A 23,247-nucleotide genomic window follows, 5' to 3' on the forward strand; every position below is an offset into this window, starting at 1 on the left:
CCTTCAAATGTAAATGATATGAAGACTTCAGAACAGACCCAAATAGTCAGATCTACAGATCTGATCATGCGCCATAGAGATCACAGTCTATTAGAAGATTCGCCCTCTTAGATCTGGACTAGATCTCACCAAATAGGATATTCAACCCAAGACACTTGCACAATCCAAATGAACTCCTTTGCTTTATATAGGCAAGCTCCTCCCCAAAACATGGAACAATACCACGAGCCGACACCATAGAAACACAAAATCGTCGGCTAGATACCACACAAGAAACCCCCACGTGCTTTTCTCTGCCTTGAAATGTGTGCACTGGGTAGACGCACCCCCTGAATGGCTGGCCGGCGTCCCTGGACGCGGGTTCTGCATGGTATACCTGCGGGGACGCACTTTCTGAACCGATTTCCTGCATCCTTCTTAATTTCCAACAAACTGAGAGCCTTACCACTGGAGTTGCCATCAAGTACAACATCTGTAACATACAGTCATACCAGAAAACATAATGCCAACAATGTTAGCGTTTGCGGCGCTTAAGTTTGCTGTTGTCGAGTCTCGCCTCCCCAGCATCACCGTCCATGAAGGCCCACCCAACTGGTAATTGACAATTTTATATAACATATTCATTATTACTTGATATAATCAGGAGCGGTTCAGTTCCAAGAAATTATTCAAAACAAGAACGACAACACCATAGCTTATTTTAACGTATTCTCAGGAGGGTTTCAGTTCTAAGAAATTATTCAAAACAGAACGACAACAACAGAGCTTACTTCCACAACAGAATCGCGTGCAGCAATAGCAAGAATGTCTGCGCAAGAAACGACTCCGTTCAAAACTGCTCTTACCATCGATAGCCTTCTAATTCGCGCGGATTCAAGAAATCCCGCCACAGCCGAGACAGTCTCAGAGATGGTCGAGTTCAGAAAAGAAAGCCTTTGCAACAAAACGGCAAGCATCTGAAGCCTGCAATGGGAAATCTCCAGACGCACAAAAGAGCAGGTGGAAAGCTCCAGACGCACAAAAGAGCAGGTGGAAGACGAAAGAGGGGATGACTTGCAGAGGTTTGGCAATTGGGTTGCTCAGCAGGCGATATTTATCGCTGCTCCAGAACTCTCCCGGGCTCGTACAGAGGCAAAGCAAGTTCATGACACCTGCCGGCTGTCATGACACCTGCCAGCATCCACGGACAGCCGGACACCTGCAAAACAACATTAGCATATGTATGCCCATTCGCACTTAACATTAAACAAGCATATGTATGCCCATTCGCACTTAACATTAAACATTAAGGAATTAATGTTAGCATTAAAACGAAACCGCACACGGTCAGGGCCACTTGATTGTGCGTAAATACGAGTTTAACCTATGGTCCGGCCTCTTCCGCCTCGGGAAGAGGCCAAATAAGATGGCGAAGGTTAAAGCCGAATCCCACTTTGGTTATTTGCACATAACACCGCACATAACACCTCACAGAACTTTGTTATAAGCGCATAACAGACAGGGAAAGCACCACCGAACTAATGCTAAGTCGGGATGAAACGATTACAATAGTCCCTGCCGGATGCCAGATGGCAGGGACTAATAATAGAATAACAACGTGTGAGTGTTTAAGCTACCGGTTAACAACAAACAAGAATAGAATAACAACCTGTGAGTGTATTTTTTTTGGTAGGTCACGGGTTATTATAATATTATAATAATAATAATAATATTTTTTCTTGCGTTTGCATTCTTATTTTTATCGAATCTATAGAACAATGCGCACAATGCGCAGGGATAATAATAATAATAATAAAAGAAAGAAAAGTATTCCAAAAATATTTGGAAAAGTTGATGGAATCTATAGAACAAGGCGCAGGGATAATAATAATAATAATAAAAGAAAGAAAAGTATTCCAAAAATATTTGGAAAAGTTGAAGAGTATTTAGTATATCATGGTTTGGAAATGTTAAGAAAAGTATTTATATTTATATTTAGAAAATTAAATATAAATTAGAATTTTTTAATTTCTAATTAAGAATATTATTAATTCATATAATTTTATATTTGTTAATGAAAAATGTTATTAAACTATATAAATTTTAATAAGAAATTTTTTATTATATGACTTATTTTCAAATTTTATTTTAAAAATTTTACTATTTAATAAAAAAATATTTATAATTACTTTTATTGAGTATTGCTTGATAATAATTTTGTAAAATCATTCTCATTATTCCAGACGTTATTGACATGTTGTGAATTTTGGATTTAAGAGTTAACTTTGTGAATTCGACACTTCGCTTTTTGAAATTTCACCATTACCTTTTCGACTTTGAAATTATGTTTTTTTATATTTCAAGAGCAACTTACTATTCGGTCTTTCTAACTTTGAAATTATTTCTTTTTTACTTAAAAACCAATTAACGGTTCATTTTCGAATTTAACTTTTAACATTTTTTAACGGTTCATTTTCGAATTTAACTTTTAACATTTTTTTAACTCTCTATTTTTTTGGTGGGTCTTTTTTAAAATTTAAATGTTAACGTTTATATTCTGCTTTCTAAATACAGTTGTTATCTTTTTGGATTATTGGAGGGATGGGATTTTGCATTTATAAGCGCAGGCATAATTATTCGAGCGATGGAATTTTTTTGAAGCGGTTTCTTCTTTGTTCAAGGCGGATAACAGATCTACATTCCGTTGCAGTCGCAGTCGTGAAGATTTCTTGAAGTATGGAAACCATGGCCACGCCCAATTGATTCAGGGCGAGAAATAAATGGTAGCACAGTTAGCATGGAACGACCTAAAGTCTTGTAGAATTTATTGATACTTTTATGTCTGAGCATTTTCTCATCAGCATTCGCTCTCCTCACCCATCGCTAGCCAATTATTTTTCGGCAACTATGGGTAGAATTTATTGATACTTTTATGTCTGAGCATTTTCTCATCAACATTCGTCAATCCTCACCCATCGCTAGCCAATTAGATTTTCTTCTGATATATAAACACAAATAAGGGTTACAATTTTGATAAACCCTTGCATTCAGTATAATGGTGAAACAGAGCGCACCAATAGATTAGAAATACATCTTAACAACGAAGGTAATGAATGCACCAATAGATTAGAAATACATCTTAACAACAAAGGTATTGAAGACAATGACCATATGTCATACTGGCATACGTAAAGAGTCTTTTGTTTTTCTGCTGACCTTGTTTGGTCCAATGAGAATATGCGATTATTATTATAGAACATCCGTGGTGGTGTTACATTGTACTTACGTCTATGACCAGTGGAGATTTTTGGAAGTTTCCTTTGGTCTATCTTAAGAAGTTTCCAGAATTCAAGTTTCCAGAATTCATGTTTATGGTAATTGAGATTTTAGTTTACTTTAGTTTTTAAAGATTTTATATAATTTATATATTGATTTTATATAGTTTTTGATATTAAGAATAAATATTGAGTTTGTTTGTTTCTTCGTAACAAAATTTGAAATGTTTTTTATATGATTAATTATTTATATTTTATTTTTTATTAAGATTATTTCTTAGATTACCATGTATATATTGATATATGTACTATTATTGTGAAGAAATGTGAAAAACCTTCAGTATTATAAATTAAGAGAATAAAATGATATGCAATTTTTCTTTTCTTTTAATCATTTTCTTATGAGGAGGAGGAGAGGAGAGGAGAGGAGAAGGGGGGAGGAAGCGACGAAGAGGGAGCATGGTAGGCATGTGGAGGAGTAAGAGGAGAGGGAGGATGAGGTGGAGGAGGAGTAAAAAGGCGAAGGTTGAGAAGGGAGGAAAGAGGAGGAAGAGCAAGGGGTTGAGGGGAGTGGGTGGTAGATGAGGGTAGGAAGGCAACAAAGAGGGAGCATGGCAAGCATGTGGAGGAGTAAGAGGAGAAGGAGGAGGAGAAAAAGGGGAGAGGATGGGGTGGAAAAGGAGGTGGAGGAGTAGGAAAGAGGCAGAGGTTGGGAAGGGAGGAAGGTGACGAAGAGGGAGCATGGCAGGCATGTGGAGGAGAAGGAGGAGGAGAAAAAGGGGAGAGGATGGGGTGGAAAAGGAGGTGGTGGAGGAGGAAAGAGGCAGAGGTTGGGAAGGGAGGAAGGCGACGAAGAGGGAGCATGGCAGGCATGTGGAGGAGTAAGAGAGAAGGAGGAGGAGGAAAAGGGTAGAGGATGAGGTGGAAAAGGAGTTGGAGGAGGAGGAAAGAGGCAGAGGTTGAGAAGGGAGGAAGGCATATGAAGGGTAGGTCATTGAGGGGAGGCAGAGATGGAGGAGGAGTAGGAGGAGGAGGAGGTGATGGAGGCAAACGAGATGGAGGAGGAAAAGGAGAAGTGGGGGAAGGAGAGGTGGGAGGAGGAGGAGGTGGGGATGACGGAGAAGGATCCAGAGGAGGATGTTGGGGAGGGCGAGAGGAGGGGATGAGGAGGAGGAGGAGGTAGGGAGGTTTGTTAGTGAGTGAGGGGAGGTGGGAGGATGAGCAATAGGAGGAGGAGGGAAAGGGAGAGGTTAGGGAAGCGAAGGAGGCAAAAGGGTGATTCCAAGGGGAGGAACAATAGGATAAAGGGGGAATTGAGGTGAGGTGGAATTATGAGGCAAGGAAGGAAATGGACAAAGAGGAGAAGTGGGGATAGGGAGATCAAAGTTGAGGAGGAGTGTGAGGACAGGGAGATGGAAGTTGAGGAGGAAGGTGGAAGGGAGATAGGAGAGGTCTAGATAGCAGAGAGGAAAGGAGGAGGAGGAAGAGGGGTACGAGGGTGCGAAAAGGAGGAGGAAGTGAACGAGAGACAAAAGGGAGGAGTGATGAGTGGGGAAAACTAACAATAAGAGGAGGAGGGGGGATTGAGGAAAAGGAGGAACATGAGGGGGAGAGGGAAGTGGGGATGGCAAAGGGGGGAAGTGAGGAGAGAAAGAGGATTAGGGTGGAGGGGAAGGACAAGGAGGAAGAGGGAAGAGGAGGTTGTGGGGTTTGGCAGGGGGTGTGGGGGGGCAGGAGGAGGTGGACGAAAAAGTGGAGGCAGAGGGAGTGGGGGGCAAGGAGGAGTTGGAGGCAAAAGTGGAGGAGACAAAGGAGGGGGAGCAGTTGTAGGAGGAGAAAAAGGAAGAGGAGGTGATGGGGAGAGGTAAGAAGATGTGGGAAGAGAAGGGGAGAGAGGAGGAATAGGCAGAGGAGATGGTGGAGGAAAAGGAGCAGTGGGGGAAAGAGAGGAGGGAGGAGGAAGAGGCAGAGGAGATGGTGGAGGAAAAGGAGCAATGGGAGAAACAGAGGAGGGAGGAGGAGGTGGTGGGCATGGAGGAGAAGGAGGAAGAGGAGGATGTTGGGTAGGGGGAGAGGAGGAGGAGGACGGAGGAGGAGGTGGTGGGGATGAAAGAGAAGGAGCAAGAGGAGGATGTTGGGGAGGGGGAGATGAGGGGATGAGGAGGGCGAGAGAAGGGGAGAAGGAGATGAGGGGATGAGGAGGGCGAGAGAAGGGGAGGAGGAGGAGGAGGAGGTAGGGAGGTGGGTTAGCAAGTGAGGGGAGCTGGGGCGAGGAGAAATAGGAGGAGGAGGAGGGAAAGGTAGAGGTCAGGGAAGCGGAGGAGGTAAAAGGGTGAGGATAGGGGGAGGGGCAAGAGGATAAATAGGGAGGTGAGGTGAGGTAAGCTGGAGCTATGAGGAAGGGGAGGGAAAATGACAAGGAGGAGGGTTAGGACATGGAGATGAAAGTTTAGGTGGAGGATGAAAAGGAGGAGGAAGAGTTGGTGGGTGGCAGAGGAAGGGAGTGCATGAGGAGGAGAAGGAAGGTGGAAGGGAGATAAGAGAGGCGAGGATAGTGAAGGGAATGGAGGAGGAGGAAGAGGGATAGGAGGGATGGAAAATGAGGAGGAAGTGAAGGAGAGATAGAAAGGAGGAGGGTCGAGTGGGGAAGACTATCAAGAATAGGGGGAGGGGGTACTGATGACAATGAGGAAGATGATGGGGAGGGTTAGGTTGAGAAGGGAGGAGGAGGTGGAGGAAAAATAGGAAGCAGAGGGAGTGGGGGGCGAGGAGGATTTGGAGGCAAAAGTGGAGGAGACAAAGGAGGGGGGAGCAGTTGTAGTTGGATCAAAAGGAGGAGGAGGATGAGGAGGAGGTGATGGGGAGAGGTAAGAAGATGTGGGAAGAGAAGGGGAGGGAGGGGGAAGAGGCGGAGGAGATGGTGGAGGAAAAGGAGCAGTGGGGGAAAGAGAGGAGGGAGGAGGTGGTGGTGGTGGTGAAGGATAAGGAGCGAGAGGAGGATTTTGGGTAAGGGGAGACGAGGAGATGAGGATGAGGTAGGGAGGTGGGTTAGCAAGTGAGGGGAGGTGGGGGGAAGAGAAATAAGAGGAGGGAAAGGTATAGGTCGGGGAAGTGGAGGAGGTAAAAGGGTGAGGCTAGGGGGAGGGTAAAGAGGATAAATTGGGAGCTGAGGTGAGGTAAGGTGGAGCTATGAGGAAGGGAAGGGAAAGGGACAAGGAGGAGGGTCAAGACATGGAGATGAAATTTTAAGTGGAGGATGAGAAGGAGGAGGAAGAGTTGGTGGGTGGGAGAGGAAGGGAATGCATGAGGAGGATAAGGAAGGTGGAAGGGAGATTAGAGAGGCGGGGATAATGAAGAGGAATGGAGGAGGAGGAAGATGGGTAGGAGGGATGGAAAATGAGGAGGAAGTGAAGGAGAGATATAAGGGAGGAGGGTCAAGTGGGGAAGACTAGCAAGAAGAGGAGGAGGGTGTACTGATGACAAGGAGGAAGATGAGGGGTAGGGGAAGGTTGGGGTGGCAGAGGAAAAGAGCGAGGGTGGGAAGTGAGGAGAAAAAGAGGATGTGGGTGGTTGGGGAAGGAAGAGGAGGCAGAGGGAAGAGGAGGTTGTGGGGGTTGGAGGAGACACAGGGGGTAGTTGTAGAAGGATCAAAACGAGGAGGAGGAGGAGGTGGGGGAGACAGTTGGGGGGAGAGCATCGAGAGGAGGAGGAGGATATGGAAGGTGAGGTGGGGGAGGTGGTGGGTAGATAGCAAGATGGGGAGGACGGGGATGAGGGAAGAGGGGCAGGGAGAGGAGGTGTAGGAGGCTACATCTGTGAAGGTGGAGGAGTTGGAGGAGAATTTGGAGGAGGAGGAGGAGGAGTAGGATGAGGCATAGGAAGGATTGGAGTGAAGGAGTGAGAAGGAAATATTTCAACAAATTTATATCATAAATATTCACATTATAAACACAATCTAAATCATTGAAATGAAAATTTTCATGTATTTCAAAAGCCCTTAGACATTAAGGTTGTGAGGGAATTTGCCCAAATGCACCTACAATTGTAGTGTGAAATACAAATATAAGTACCATGTGCTTAATATATTAAAAACTTCCAAAACAACATTCTTAAACTACTCTTTAAGACGAAAATGGAAAAAGATGGTTGCTTGGAAAATGTTAAGATAACTCAAATTAACAAAAATCCGTTGCTTACCTCAAGTGTGATACCTTGGGAAAACGATATTGACATTAGTATATCCATCTCCTTTGACACCATTGAACCTTACCAACTGTGCTACCATACCACATCAAATGTTCGATTGATCGTGCTTTTAAAATAATTGAGAATGATCATCATTGCTTTTATCCACAACTCACAAAAATTAGAGTCCTTGTGATGTTATGACATCTACATGGAGGGATATGGCTTTGTATAGGCAAGAAAATATACATCTTCTATCCAATCACAAAGACAATTTGTTGCAATTTTGTTGTCTCCTTTTTCTTTTCCTGAACAATAATAAAAGTCAATGGGTAATTCCAAAAAGTCAAAGGATTCACTTTTGATTTAAATAAATAAGTACAAAATCCAAATGTGAATTCAAAAAAGAAAATAGTTGCATACATAGGAAAAAGATAGTAACATAACTCTCAAATTCAAAATGTTAATTCCATTCCATGACTTGTCCCGAGCTTTTTCTCAATCTACACAATGAAAAGAAATTGAAAAATAAATGTAGGAAACCGATGAATAACATACAATGTGCTTGGTAACTATTTAGTATTACTAACGTTATATTGGAAATTAAAAATCAGTGTTACAATTAACAAATAAAAGTGTAAACTTTTTCCTATTAAAAAGAGAATAAAAATCTCTTACAAAATATGACATTTTATAAAAAGATCATCTAATTATTATGATTACATTTCAAAATAATGTAGTTTATATATTTATTTACTTATCCCTTAAAAAAAATAAAGCTTTATTAGATTCTATTTGGTCATTTGATAAAAGTTGATGATAAAAAATTATCTTTATGAAATTACTTATTGTAAAATAATTTTAATTACCAAGTGGAGATTGTGGGATTATGCTATGAAACCTAGATATAGGAGAATTATTTGTGTGGAATAAATATGTTGTAGAGTGAACTTTTGCATGTTGTGAGCCATATTAAAACTAAGGCCAATTAACATCTTACAACAAAACAATCTTAGTTTTATTGTCATATATTTCTTTGAAATGGTTAAATCACTTAGAAACATGCATGCAGGTAATTCTTTTCAAATTAATGAAAAAGTCCATGATATTGTTTTATCTTCTACACATTCATGTCTATTGTCCTTTGTGGTTTTCTTTTCCTTACAAAGAGATATTTACACAGTTTCTTCTCTCTTTATTTCTATATATCAGTGGATTCTGAGTGGATGCCTAATTTGAATAAGTTGGCAGGGTAGTTGTTGCATGTGTTGAAATACTTCTAGTTAGGCTTGAAGGGGATCATAATGACTACAAAAAAGAGGAATATTTTAGATACACAATATAAGTGAGTAAACAACTTATTCAAGTTTATTAGGTAGAGTGTAGGGAGAAAAGAAAAAAAATCCCATATAGTACTTAGATGGAAACTATGGTCAGTTGAAAAGCATATTTGAGCTTATGTTATTATCAAAGAATAATCCAAAATTGAAATTAATGCATAAACGATATTGTGTGGTTGGAATGCATATGCGAAGGGGGTAAATAAATATCTAGTAAAAAGGATTTAATAAGGTGTGAATTCAAACTTTGGACATCATCGAAGATAACTCTAACTAGTGAATGACCACATGGAATTATCTAAGGGAGAAATTTCTCCAATAAAATGAATTTGTAAGTGTAGATATTTCTCAAAAATAATATAGTTCCAATACAACACTGCAAGGGCTTTGAGTGAGGAATAAATTTGCAAAATAAGGATTTATGGATCTGTGAAGAAGATTTCCTAGTGAGCACTCATGTGCTATCATAATGAAGATAATGATGTAGTGGAGAAAGGATAGAACATTGTAGAAGAAATTATGGTGTATATAGAGAAGTGCAAGGGCTTCCTGCGCATCTAGCTTCTTTAGGGAATCTCCAACTTGGAAGAAAAATGAAGGATTTACCTTATGATAGGTGGGATAACCAAGAAGAAAGGTAAGATTAAGGAACATAAAGATGCTAATATATTTATATTAAGAACTAGTTATCCTCAAAATAATAGGAGGAAAAGGATGAGAATCAAATAATTTGAAACAACTTTGTATCAATTTATACACATACAAAGAAGAAAATGGTGAATCACGCATATGTTTGGTAGAGTACTAAGTTATCTTATTTAATGCTTGAAGTAGTCATGTATAACACAAGAAAGGTGGGGAGTTCCCATTCATTACGAATTTAATAACCCTTGAAGGGGAAGAGACATGAGTATGTGGAGAGAAAATAGAGTAGTGAAGGATAGTATAAGAGCTCTTAGTAGGACAACCATTGCTCCAAAATCAAGAAGATTATAAATTCTTGAAGGTAACAAATATCCATATTGTGGAAAAATGTGAGGAAGCTATTGAAGAGGAGCCTTAAATTATAACATGGATGATATATAAAATAATTAAGTGTGTAGAAATTAAGAAGAACATGAGATATTGTTTAATAAAACTAAAATATGGGAATAACCATAGAGAATAAAGTTGTAGCTCATTGAAATTTGGCATGTTCTGAGACTCTATGACATTGTGTTGATCACAATCCTCAAAGCTAAGGGTGTCTACTTTTCATGATATTTCGTATTTGAAATGATGAAAGGAAATTGACGATGCATGGATGTAATTATATTACAATTTAGTAAATGAAACATTGGATTCTTCTTTTGTTTCATTATATATGTTTATGCATGTTAGAGTATATTTCATTTTCATGGATTTTTTTTTATCACAATAAGGACTAAGGAATTTGTCTTTGTAATTATATACTACAAATATGACCATTTTTAGTATAAAAGTTGCAATAGGTGGTAATATAGGTGTTACCTACATTAGACTGTCTGTATTGTTGAACATCTATCTCCCTATTAGTGAAAAATGAAAAATGATTTCCTTTCCCATTAAATTTTTGTGTATTTTGTTAGATTTAAATATATTTTGATATGTTTCCTAAAATATTTTTATTCATTTGTCATTAACCATCTAAAATTTTATTTTGATATTGCAATATCATTCTCTTCCAAATCACATGGAAGGTGTCCCTCATATTTCACATTCATTAAATGGGGGGTTTTGGTAAATAATGAGGTTAGTGAAACATTAATATATGTATTTTGGTTTTATTATAATTTCAATTGTATCTTTAAATTCCATGCATAAAGAGAGAAATGAGAATGTATTCAAGTTTTGCACAATTTTAACAGAAAATTCAGAGACTAAACATATTAGTGAAAGTTCTTCAAATTGAAATCAACATCACATTAGAGTTCAACAAAAGGCCTCCAGATATAACTTACCATCGATTAGACAAAACGAAAAGAAAATGAAAACATTAAATATTAAAAAAAAATACAAATATATATTTATGCACATTAATATAAATATTAGTGATTAAAAAAAATGGAAAATATAATTTACAAATTTAAAATACATATAATTGAATTTGTGAAAACATATTTATGCTTTCTTAATTTTACTATGCTGATAGGTTTGTATATCTTAGAATAGGAATTCTATAATTTTAATTTAATTGTTAATGACTAATAGATTGATGCTAGGATTATTTTTTTATATTATCCATGAATAGAGGGTTGATATTAATTTAAAATGTAGTTTTGACACATTTTCATTTTCAATTTAATTAAAAAATGGTTTCAAAATTGAATTAAAATATACTATATCTAAAATATTTTTAACTATAAAATAATTAATTTGTTTTATTATAACGAGGGTTGCGTGATAACAATCAAAACTCTAAACCCATTATACATGTGACATTGTCCACATTAAAAAAAAGCATAAAAGTTAACTGAATTATAACTTAATTATTATTATAAAAGTAATTAATATAAGAGTTATATAACATATAACAATATTTTTAGCCATGTAGATCCAGTCCCACTTCCCGTGGATACTCTTAAATTGTAAATAGCTCTTCTTACCATGTGCTAATACCATGGCTTATCAATACCACATTCTCAATGTGACTTGTATTGATATGACATTTTGTTAAATAAATTAATTAAAAGATCATACCTAAATTGCACACAAATTTTATTATCATGTATCATTACTACTATGGATATTCCAACATATTCCATGGAAGTTAAATGTCTACGACCAACATAATAATTAAGTTATTACTATGGAATATCTACTTTGTCTATTAGCATAACAATAGTCATATCTATTTTGGTCTTTATTTTCAATTTAAAATATATATATATATATATATATATATATATATATATATATATATATATATATATATATATATATATATATATATATATATATATATATATATATATATATATATATATATATGTATATATATATATATATAGATATAAGATAAACTATGGAAGCCATATAAATAAAATTAATGGTAAGCGCATATTGACATCAATAGATGGTAAACATCAAAACAGGATAACCCTCTCATTTCCCGGGCTAAAAAAGACATAAAAATGAAATAAATTATAACTTTACTATATATTATGTTTGCATTATTTAAAAAAATATAATAAAAAGTTAGGCCTTGAAGAGCTACAACTTTCCATTCACTCCAATTTTGCAAAAGTGGGGATTTGGGTAGCTATTTTTCCAACCTCATTTGGATTACAATGAGATTCTTGCTTTCGTTGGCCATTATAGCGTGATATTGGGATTAATTGAGATTGGATCCCATTTAATAATTCAATAATATTTTTTCTATTTTCTTAGTTTTCATATGCTCAATGATAATCATAATAGTCATATGTAATACACGAGACTTGTTTGCAAACTATCATATTATTTGAAGTTAAAATTCAATAGTCCACACATACTGTTATAGGTAACTCTTCTCATTGTGTTTTATAGTTTTTACATTGCATTTTCTCAAGAATCATTTCCCTCTTGATTTTTTTGCTTCATTTTTGGGAAGTGTAATAAATTTTGGTTCAAAAAGTATCGATTTTGGTTTTGGGATTTGAAGTAAAATTTTCAGTATTAAAAGTCTTAATTTTGGTCAAAAGATTGGAGATTATAATTTCACCATTATATATATTACCATATTCCATTATTATAATTTTTGTATCTAACTGTTGGAGTAGAATAGACTTTCATTTTTAATTTGTGGCATCCATATTGGTGGTGTTGTGTTTATGTTCACTGAAGAAAACTCGGATGTTTTTGTCTTATTCTTTAAGTCTACATTTTTCTACAACACCTTTGTCGACCCTATTATTAGTTGGAATAAATTTATACTCTAGATTAATGCATTGAAACTTTTAGGGTAAAAATTTTTCCCACGGCTAAAATTTGAGGGCTCAAAATTTTGAGGCGGTGAATTCTTATATCGAAATAGTGATTATTAATGTTTATCCCAAATATTAAATAAAAAAATTTATATCTTACATCATTACCCACTCTAAAATAAAAGGGTAATCCATAGAAACAAGGCTTTCCCTCCCTATAGAATAACCAAACATCCAATTGGCCTTCATTTTTAGAGTCCAAATATTTTAGTAAGTAGTTTGCCCAAATCTCTAAAGGTTGTTTTTTAAGCTAATTTTCTTATATTTTATAAAATCAAGGTTTTGTGGCAATGATATCTCACATACTTTTAATTCAAGGCACCTTTTTTCAGTCTCCCATAGAATTTCAATTTCTCTCGTGTATTTCCTTAGGTGTTTTATCGGTTTTTATGAGAACAATTTGAATGAATAATTCAAGGCTTTATGGGATTTTACGGACTGAAGGTAACTTCTATACATTATATACCCATACCTCTTATATTAATTCCATCATTTCTACATGGTTATACCATTGATGAACCAATTCTTATTCTAGTGCACCTAATTGAGGAGAAGATAACTGAGGAGGAGGAGATTGTGTTGATAGTAGAATTCTAGAGTATCCTTCAATGTATATAGGTATATTTTTTATTTTTTGCATTTTGTGAGGACCCAACTATAGGTCCTCTAACTAATACTACACTCATTCAAATAATTTCACTAATTTTCATAACAAGGAAAATTTTAGGGTTATAGAACATCATAAGCATGAACATAAATTAACTTAATCTACAACATGTATAACTTGTAACAATTTATCTGCAACATATATAACTTGTAATAATTTACATAACTAAAATAAATCACTGATAATACTTGTTCCAATAGCTTAGTTGAGATGCTCCTAAGCTCCTGACTCTGTTGGGATGCTCCTCTTGACTACCTGACTAGCTTTGCCTCCCAGCCAACTAGGAAGTAATTCCTAGCCCAAGGAACCTCCACAGGTTCCCTAGCCCTCCGAGCCCAAGTCCAACCAAATGCAGTGTGTCCAAGTTTAACAAACACTCTCCAGATCCAAGTTTTATCTCCCATCTTTGTCTCTCCATTCTCTCCCTTCACTTTCTCCACATTCCTCCCTCAAAGCAAAATCCTCCAAAACAAAGCCAGGACCAAGGATTCCCCCTTCTCATCTCATCATCCTTCCCCTTTTATGTCTCTTCCTCCCATCCACCTCAACCACCTATCATTAATTTCATGACTACCCCCTCATCCTTTTATTTAGTATCCTTGACTTTTCTTACCATATCTTGTTCAAGTAGTTTTGAGATGACATTTTGGGGATAAGATATGAATATTTAATTTGGAAATTAATTGGAGAAGACCATATCTTCTCCCAAGTAGATTTTGAGAAGACAGTTTGGGATATGGATATTTAATTTGGAATAAATGGAAGGAGAACATATCCTATCAAAAATTAAATTTGAGAAGATAAGTTGGGAATTGAATAATAACAATAATAAAATTTATATCATTAAATAAAATTACAGTTTCACAAATGTAGGTATATACCAATATTTCTTGATAATTATAAGTCAATATTTTTAGGTAATTTAAACACTAATAAAATTTGCATGATAATATTAAATAGGGCATTACATACACCCCTCCTTCAGAAAACTTCGTCCCGAAGTTAGAGTGAAAGAGATACAAGGAGTTCGAAAGAAGTTCGAAAGAAGTTTGACAATAAGGCATAACAAAATAGAGAGAGTTATAGTAGTAAAATTTAATAAGTCAGGAAATGATACCACTTCCCATCAAGAGTCTCCAACTAATCTATATCCTCCTATCCTTCCTAACCTACTTTTGTTCCCACCCTATCCATCCTCTGTTGTTATATACTATGGCATCGACTATACTAATCTAACCACTGATAAAACCAATATGGTGGAAGCGTCGACTATATCAACCTAACTTCCCCAGCAGGAAACTGGTAATCTTCATCACACATCTAGGGGAGCGTGTCCATCACTGCCCTCCCATGATTCCAGGTTTGGAGGTTACACGGTGAGAAATGCCTCAACCCCTCCTTGCAACTAGGGTCAACACCCTAATATGGACTACACTAAAGTTTTGGTTGGATAATTGTCATCGAATAATCCATTCAGGTAGTCTTGTCACCTGCCATTTACATTTTACCCATGTCATAAGAGTGCATATCAAGTAGATACCAAATGTAATATAACAATTTACATCATACCATTCCTCATTGGATGTCTCGACCTTCCCCAATGGAAGAGTAGATCTTGGTTATCATATATAGTTCTTTCCAATCTACAAGTTAGTTCTCATCCATGCATATATATAACAACAAAGCAGATATAGATACGTGATCTTAAACATCATATTATTAAGTCTAGTATCCACGTGTCAATTTTGTAGTTCACACTGGAAATAAATCTTACATTAGATAAATCATAATTTCACTAAGTCATTCATTAGATAAATCATATCTACTTAAGCCATACATGAAACAAAAATAACTCTGATAAGTCATGCACTAGATAAATCATAACCAAGTAAGTCATACATTAGGTCATACATCAAACATTTCAATCTTCAATACCAAATATATCTAATGATTTATATAAGTAGTTTCATTTGTCTAACTAAATGCATCAATATTACATAGCGTTCATAAATAAATAACATGGAACTGCAAATAGAGCATTAGCATAGATAGCTATCTAAGTCAAAATGGACATTATAAATGGTCAAAAGTGGGGTAATTCCAACATATAGTCTTTGCATCCTCCCGGGTAGCAGATCTTGGGTTAGACTTGTCCCATTGTATCTTAACTTGGTCCACCAAGTGATGCCTGAGCTATCGAGCCCTATGGTATAATATTCATATTGGTTTGATCATTATGGTTCCTACGTCTAAGACCTATAATTCCCTCTAGTCGATTTTGTGGGATTCATCAAAAACATAATGTTATAGGACAGATACATAAAAACATCATGAGTTTTATGCAAGTGGGGTGGTAGTACAAGACAATACGACACTGGTCCAATTTTCTCTTTGATTCTAAAAGGTCCTATAAATCAAGGTGGTAACTTCATACCTTTCTCAAACTGAATAGTGTTAGGAATAACTAAAAAAGTAAAAATAAAAACTCAATCCCCCACTTTAAAACTTCGATCGGTACTATGTGCATCAACATAACTCTTTTTCCTATCTGGTGCTTCCTTTAAACTTGGTTGAATCTATCTTACCTATTCCTCCATTTTTTGGAACAATCCTATCGTGACCATTATTATGTCTTCTATCCTTTTGTAGACTCAATGGTGTCTTGCATGGCCTCCCATAGAGAGCTTGATAAGGAGACGTCCTAATTTAATTGTGGTAATTGTTATTATAGGAACACTCTACCAATGGTAAGTACTCTTCCCACTGAGTCTAATTATGCATGACATACATTATAAGCATATCTTCTATAACCTGATTTTCTCTTTCAGTCTTTCCATTTATTTATAGATGATATGTAGTGCTAAGGTATACCTAAGTCCCCAACACTAACCGTAAACTTGTCCAAAATGTATATGTAAAGAGAGAGTCCCTATCAAAATGATCTTTGTGGGTAACCCATGTAGCTAGATAACTTCACCTATAAATACTCATGCCAAAATGGGAGCAATCTCTTAGACAAGGTAGTTAGCCACCTAGAGAGGCCAAATATATGGCCAAAATAGAAGATGTTAAGGTTGTTTCTCCAAGAAGAGAGCAACTCATCCTTCAATATTAATCCATAAAAGAAATATTTGCAAATAATGGTCATGACCACCTTTTCAAGTGGAGTGAATTCAAAGAATATGCCAAGGTAATTAGAGTCTTGTAGACAAACAACATAACTCCTCCAAATGGAAATAGTGTAAAGATATTAGGGAATTATCTCCCAAGATCAACCAAATTGGCCATAAATAGTAATCCCATAGAAACATGTGCCACAATTGTCCATAAAGTTGTTATAACCTCCTCAAAGAAGTGGGGTGTCCTCAATCAATGTGCCAAAGTGGTTAAATGCACATGTACCAACACCTCTCCTCCAAGTAATATGATAAATAGTTCACCCTAAGAGATTGTGTAATGAGGCTAGGACACTCCAATATAGTAATAAAGGATCTTCCCAAACCAAGAGAAATTATGTGATACAATGTGAAATAACATACCAAGTGACCAAAACCATGGGTGTCAATATAGAAGACCACCCAAGCAAGGTCTGAATGCCTCCAAATGCAAGAGAAGATGCCAAATGAGGGGAGTGATTTCCTCTATCAAGAAAATAACTAATCACAATATGCCACATCATAGCCAAAATATAAATATCCATTTGCATTCTTCTAACAAACCACAACCACTTTTCCATGTCATCAAGACATCCACCAAAAGGGACATCAATTATGCAACAAAGGGTGGGTGCACTACTTCAAGGTTCACCAATCAAAAGCATGCAAAAATAATCCAAGTGAAACCTTATGAACACATGCAAACATGCCCAACAACTAATTCACTATGTCAGGGAGCAATAATTAACCAACAATATTTAAGGAAACTCTTAGTTGATGGATATCCCTCATCATAAATGTGCTAAGGGTAAATCAAATGTTTGAGAATTGTTATGCAAGGCCCTCAATCACATTTCAAACACCATATGTGCTAGATGCAATCCTCTAAACAAGAAATGATGACGCCAACTAAGGACATAATGTGCATTATCTAACATGGTATGTCAATAATAAATCATAGTAACAAACCCCCATGGTTATGTGATTTCGAGGGCAACAACACTAGGTAAGTGTGCATAAGAACAACTTTCCTTAAGACACCTCAATACTTACTAGAGGTGATCAACAATGTCATGAGGGAAGTGTCAAGGATAATGTAATCACAAACCATGACTTCCCTCAATAAAAGCATTAAGCTCCATCAAATAATCCTACAATTGCAAGCATAGTATAAAGAAGATGTTAATTGATAGTCACTTATATAAGCGCCTTTGGTAACAAGATATGCAAAAAAAAACATCAATACTCCATGTGCAACATGCTTGGTTAGGGTTAACAAACACCATCTAGCACTCGACCTTGATTTAAAAAGGAATAAATCTTTATTCAATATTGTGAAGAAAAAAAAATTGATATGGATTAGACTAATAAAGAAACTAATGTAATAACATGATTCCAAAAGGCTAGGGATATGAATGCCATTCACAAAGCTTTATATCTTTTTATATATAAATCCTTCATCAAGTGTGACTTATGGAACTCATGAAGTTTTTTTTTTTTTTTCTTAGATTTATATGTTCTAACATTGAAGGGGCAGAGTGTGACACAAAGGGTGTTAAATGATGATTAGTGAGCAGATTGTAGTGGTGAGTAACACTCTACGATATTAGAAAAGACATTTATTACGCAAACGCAGATTCTCCTAGTTTTGGGGAGATTTACAAGACCTTATCGGAATAAGATAGAGATACCATTCATGAGAGGCACCTTATGTTGAGTTCTACAAATAACATTATCAAACCATCATTTAGAGGAATTAGGACCACATGCACACACCATTTCACATGGTTGTCTATACACTTAATTCTATAATGGTGTGTGGAGAGGCTTGGGAGAGTGCCTTTGATGATTATATAGAGGCAAACAAGGAATTCAAAGCAATTATTGCAAACACGTTCACAATTGGTGAGGGAAAAATACTTTGGTAACAATTTCTTTTATTTTTTTGAGCTCAATGGCTTCTTTAACACATCCAATTTAATAGAGGATTGATTTCCCATAGGTTAGGAGAACTTGATAGGTTAGTGGAGGCTGCAAAGGGATGGGTTTCCAAAGCTTCGTTATTTTTTCATTAACTACTATCTCGGGTTGTCAATTCCTTTGCGAACGATGGGAACAGGCTTCGCTTAGGAGAGCGAAGGAGATATTTGTAGTTCATAGAACCTGACATCACTGCTCATTAAAACATGGGAACATGCTTTAATATAGAAGAGCGAGGAAGTTATTTGTAGTTCACAAAACCTAACATCACTATGGAATATCACCTATATATCTGAAGGGGCCAGCAAGAAGATCGTATGTCAGTCTAGAAGATGCCTCATAGATAAATGAAGAGGTGGGTGCATCGTTGCAGTTAGGATTAGGTGGGGTGTAATTGAGCATCTTTGAAGATACGGATGAGTCAAACAGTGACGCTGATGTTGGCATGCTTGATGATGCTAAAGAACAAGCAAAAGATCAAACAAGCTTCTTTTATTTAGTACTTAAACGTGGCAAACAATATCCACCATGAACTGCAGCATCTAATGGTCAATGCAGCGCCACAACATTTAACGATGCATATGCCAACATATACAACACTAAATGTTTACATTGTTAGGTGATTATTTCTTGCCCTTCAATCTAACTAATGACTGGTTGGCTCCTCCACTTTTTTAATTACTGTAAAACCATTGGTCATTCTCCCATTGATGTCTGCAAGACTAAATATAAAAATTGAAAAAATTGAACATTTCAAATTGTAATGCATGGGATGTGTCATTCAATGCTATACCATGTTTGGACATAGAAGTGCACCCAACTATACTTAAAATGTATACAATTAAAGCAACCCATTATATCGGAGACCCCAATAAGTGCAAAATTACCTCCTGGATGAGATGAGGAGATTCAATCAAACACCTGCCGCTCCATAAAGGATCATTGAGATTAGCACCATGGGACTCTAACTGCGTGGGGAGGCCTCCATCGATAACACCGAAGCCTCCCACCTGCTGCAATAACTCTTCCAAGACCTTCATCCATTCCCCACTTCCAAAATTCATTGCTTACCAAAAACTTGCACACAACTAGGTTCCCCTAATCACAAAACCCTGCAGACAAAAACCCAATACTGTACTCCACGCCAAAAGTGTATTAATGCCAATGTTACCAAAGACCATGGGAGAGGTTTTGGAGGTTGGCAAGAAGTGATAAATAGGGCTTTCCAGTGTTTATGGGATGACATTAAAAATTTTGAAAATACTTCATTAAACAAGTAAGGGTGCGTATTTCCAAAGGCATTAGTTCCACATGATAAATATGCCATTTGTCAAATCTGTGTCTAATTTTTAAGACCTTCAGATTGGAAGGGTTTTCCTAATGTTGGCTTTCTAACATTTCGCAAGTTGTGTGAAGATGGCATGGTGTATTGGAACGCGTCACTGGCATCCACTAAATTCCATTAAAAGGTGTGGGTTTCAAATGCATCCAACAACATGCATTCGAATAGGTTGTTCGTGTTGCTTTCTTGCTTGCTACCATTTCTCTGAAGATGGCGTGGTCGATATAGTTGTGGAAGATGCTCAGAAAATGTTGGAACCCTTCACCCGAGAGCAACTATTGGATATTTTGTAGGAGGCAGTGACACAACACCTAGACGTATTGGAGTAGGTGCACGCCATTGCGGACAAGGTTCCTGCACAGAGAAAGTTGTCCGTTCGTGGCCTTGGCTGGGATACAAATACAAAGTCTCTCAAGGCCCTCTTTTCCCAGTTTGGGGAGCTAGAGGAAGGCATTGTTATTATGGACAAGAACACCGGTAAGAGTAAGGGTTACGAATTCGTTACTTTCAAGCACATGGACGATGCTCTTAATGCCCTAAAGGAGCCCAGCAAGAAGAACAATGGACGCATGACCATCAGTCATTTGGCCTCTGCTGGATCGCAGTCTGCCTAGTTGGCTGCTGATGTCTCTGCCTGGAAAATATATGTTGGGAATGTTCCCATGGACATGGTGGTAGATCGTCTGTTGAACCATTTTTTTCTGATTATGGGGAGATCGAAGAGGGGCCACTATGGTTTGATAAGCAGACGGGTAGGTCAAGGGGTTTTGCGCTTTTTATTTTCAAGTTGGTGGGTGCAACTAATCGTGCGTTGAAGGAGCCATGAAGATTATCGATGGTCATAAGATGGTGTGTAAGTTGGCTGGTGAAGGGTAGAAGCTGAAGCCCGATGGCATTAATGTTCCCAGGGAACCAAATGGGTCTGATATCAATGGCTTGAATCAGCCTAGAAATGTAATGCCTTCTAACCCTGGAATGCAGTATGGTGGTATGGGGCATGGTTTTGTGAATCCGGTGCTCGGGGTTAACCAGGGTTTGAATCCAACAGGACTAGCTGCACATTAGGGTTTTAGTCATCATCGGTTAGGAAATTATTCTTTATCTGGTCTCGGAGGCCACCCGAACCCTAGTGGGATTCCTGGTAGTTCCATGAATCATCCAATGAATCCGTCTTCTCTTCTCATGGAGGTATGCATGGTGGGTCAGGCCAAGTCCCCACATCTTTGGGGATGGGTGGTTATGGAGGACATGGGATTACTGCATTTCAGCCGGTCTTCCTATGCAAGTGGTTTTATGATGCACAAAAGGGAATTTTCCAACCTTTTCAAAATTGATACAATTTATACTTATTTTCATCATTCACTTTAAGTTGTAATATACACTATGAGATGATTACAAGGTCTTAAATCAATACATCCAAATAATTTGTACTTTGGATAGTAGGATCATTTAATTGGGATGTCATGAATATCACTTCTTAGTGTGTGCTTCATATATCAAGTGTATCCTCTAATTTCTCACACGTAACATTGTTACCCTTATACAAGGAACTTTGTAAGTTATTCCTATTATTTCATATCGTGGCTCTAATTTTATTTTATGGATTATATAAAAGTCACCATGTTTTGAATTAAAAAGGAAATCATTTGGATGGAGGCATCATTTGATGCATTCCCCCTGAGGCCTTGTGCAATCTTTAGTCAAAGAGATGTGCACAATTCAGTTGAGTATGTACAATTTTACCAAGACTTCCTATTGTAAATGTAAACCAAATCTGAAAAATTGCATTTTGGACTGTAAAAGGGTCAAAAATTAACATTGGCCTCGTGCTATAACATTGTAAATCATATTTATTGGCTATGTAATTGTACCAAGTTCGTGATTTTAATACTCCACTATAATTAATGTTCTAGAACTTGAACTAAACAAGTGAGTTTCCATGTCTGAATCTATCTTTCTTATCAAATTTGGAATCTATCTTTCTTAGTTTAGGTCCAAAATACGAGCTTTCCAACAGAAGATTGATTTAAAATGTCATTTTATTTTGTTGTTGTTTAACTGGTAGTCTTCCTTTATTTGCATACTATTCATTCTACAATCTAATGAGGAATTACAATGCTATAGGATGTTATTCATGTCTATGCAGCAAATAGTTTAAAAATCATTGGAATTTGTTAAGTTTGTTCAAGGACTTCAAGCGGTGCAAAAGCAGATTGCAGGGCAAAGATATGGGTAGATCCAGGTCAATGGAGATGTTGTTCATTCTTCTCATCTACATTGCACACCCCATTGCCATTGTAGATGATAAATGTGCATCTTGTAAAGCAATCTTTGTGGAGCTGGAGGATGCACTTACTAATGAAAATCCAAAAAATCACTTGGATATGTGACATTGCTTGGACTCAAGGCGTCAACATGAAGGTAAAGTGATTGATTACAAGCTGAGCTACCAAGCCGAGTGTAGTTCGATTTTATTGAGATGGGGTCTATTTTCCAAGCCATATTTTGAGAGCTAAGTCTACCATTTATTAAAGGGGTCAAATCTGCTAAGAAGGGGGTTGAATCTTCTATTATGGTTGGGTGAGTTCATATTAGAAAACAGAGGTCAATATTCTCTTGTATTCTTGACTAAAAGTGTCACATATTAAGATTTGAGTGGATCCTCCTTGCTGGTCGAAGTGTTGTACCTGAGGAGCTAAGTTTACAGAGGTTTTTGGCAGAGTTTGTGGGCCGAGTTTGTCCCTTAGTTTTTGGTCGTATTATCTTGCTAGAAGACACGAGTTCTACTAAGTCATCTTTGCGTGTTTTTTTTTTTGAGCTGGGTCGACTTCCTCTTTGCTGGTGTGGATGGAACAGAGGTCTAAATCCTCTCCTTTCTAGTTGTGTACCATTTATGGGCACAAATTTCCATATAAATCTAAGAGGGACGAGTGGTTGTACCTTTAAGTTGTTTATGGGACTGATATTTATTGAGCTGGTAGTGTTTGTCTACCAAAAAGAGTTAGTGAACTGAGGGTTGTGGAACTCTTGGATGGGCTATGTGAGAAAATGAAGGACTACACACTTGATAAGGTAGACTCAAGCAAAGTCAAATGGATCAAGTGGAAGATTGGGAATGTGCAGTGCTTAGCATAGAGAAGCAAGAAACAAAGGCCCATGCAAAGGATATGTCAACGTTCTGTGGCAGCTAGTTATTAAGATCAAGAGTGATGTAGTTAAGGATACACATGGCAGTGATAAAAGAAGTTCTAAATTTCCGATAAAATCGAAAAAAAATCATTAAATTAGTCTTAAATGAAATTAGTTCCACATAATTTTTATAATAAAAATGCTTACAGGTA

At 37.0% G+C, this 23,247-nt stretch overlaps 1 pseudogene; it reads left to right on the forward strand.

Moving 5' to 3' along the window:
• The first annotated feature begins 19,980 nt into the window (after nt 1-19,980).
• On the forward strand, nt 19,981-21,240 carry LOC149166571 (UBP1-associated protein 2C-like; annotated as a pseudogene).
• Nucleotides 21,241-23,247: the final 2,007 nt, after the last annotated feature.

Source organism: Pinus tabuliformis, chromosome 5_1 (assembly GCF_031772625.1).
Source record: "Pinus tabuliformis cultivar Carrire ecotype Pingquan chromosome 5_1, CPIR1, whole genome shotgun sequence".
NCBI lineage: Eukaryota > Viridiplantae > Streptophyta > Pinopsida > Pinales > Pinaceae > Pinus > Pinus tabuliformis.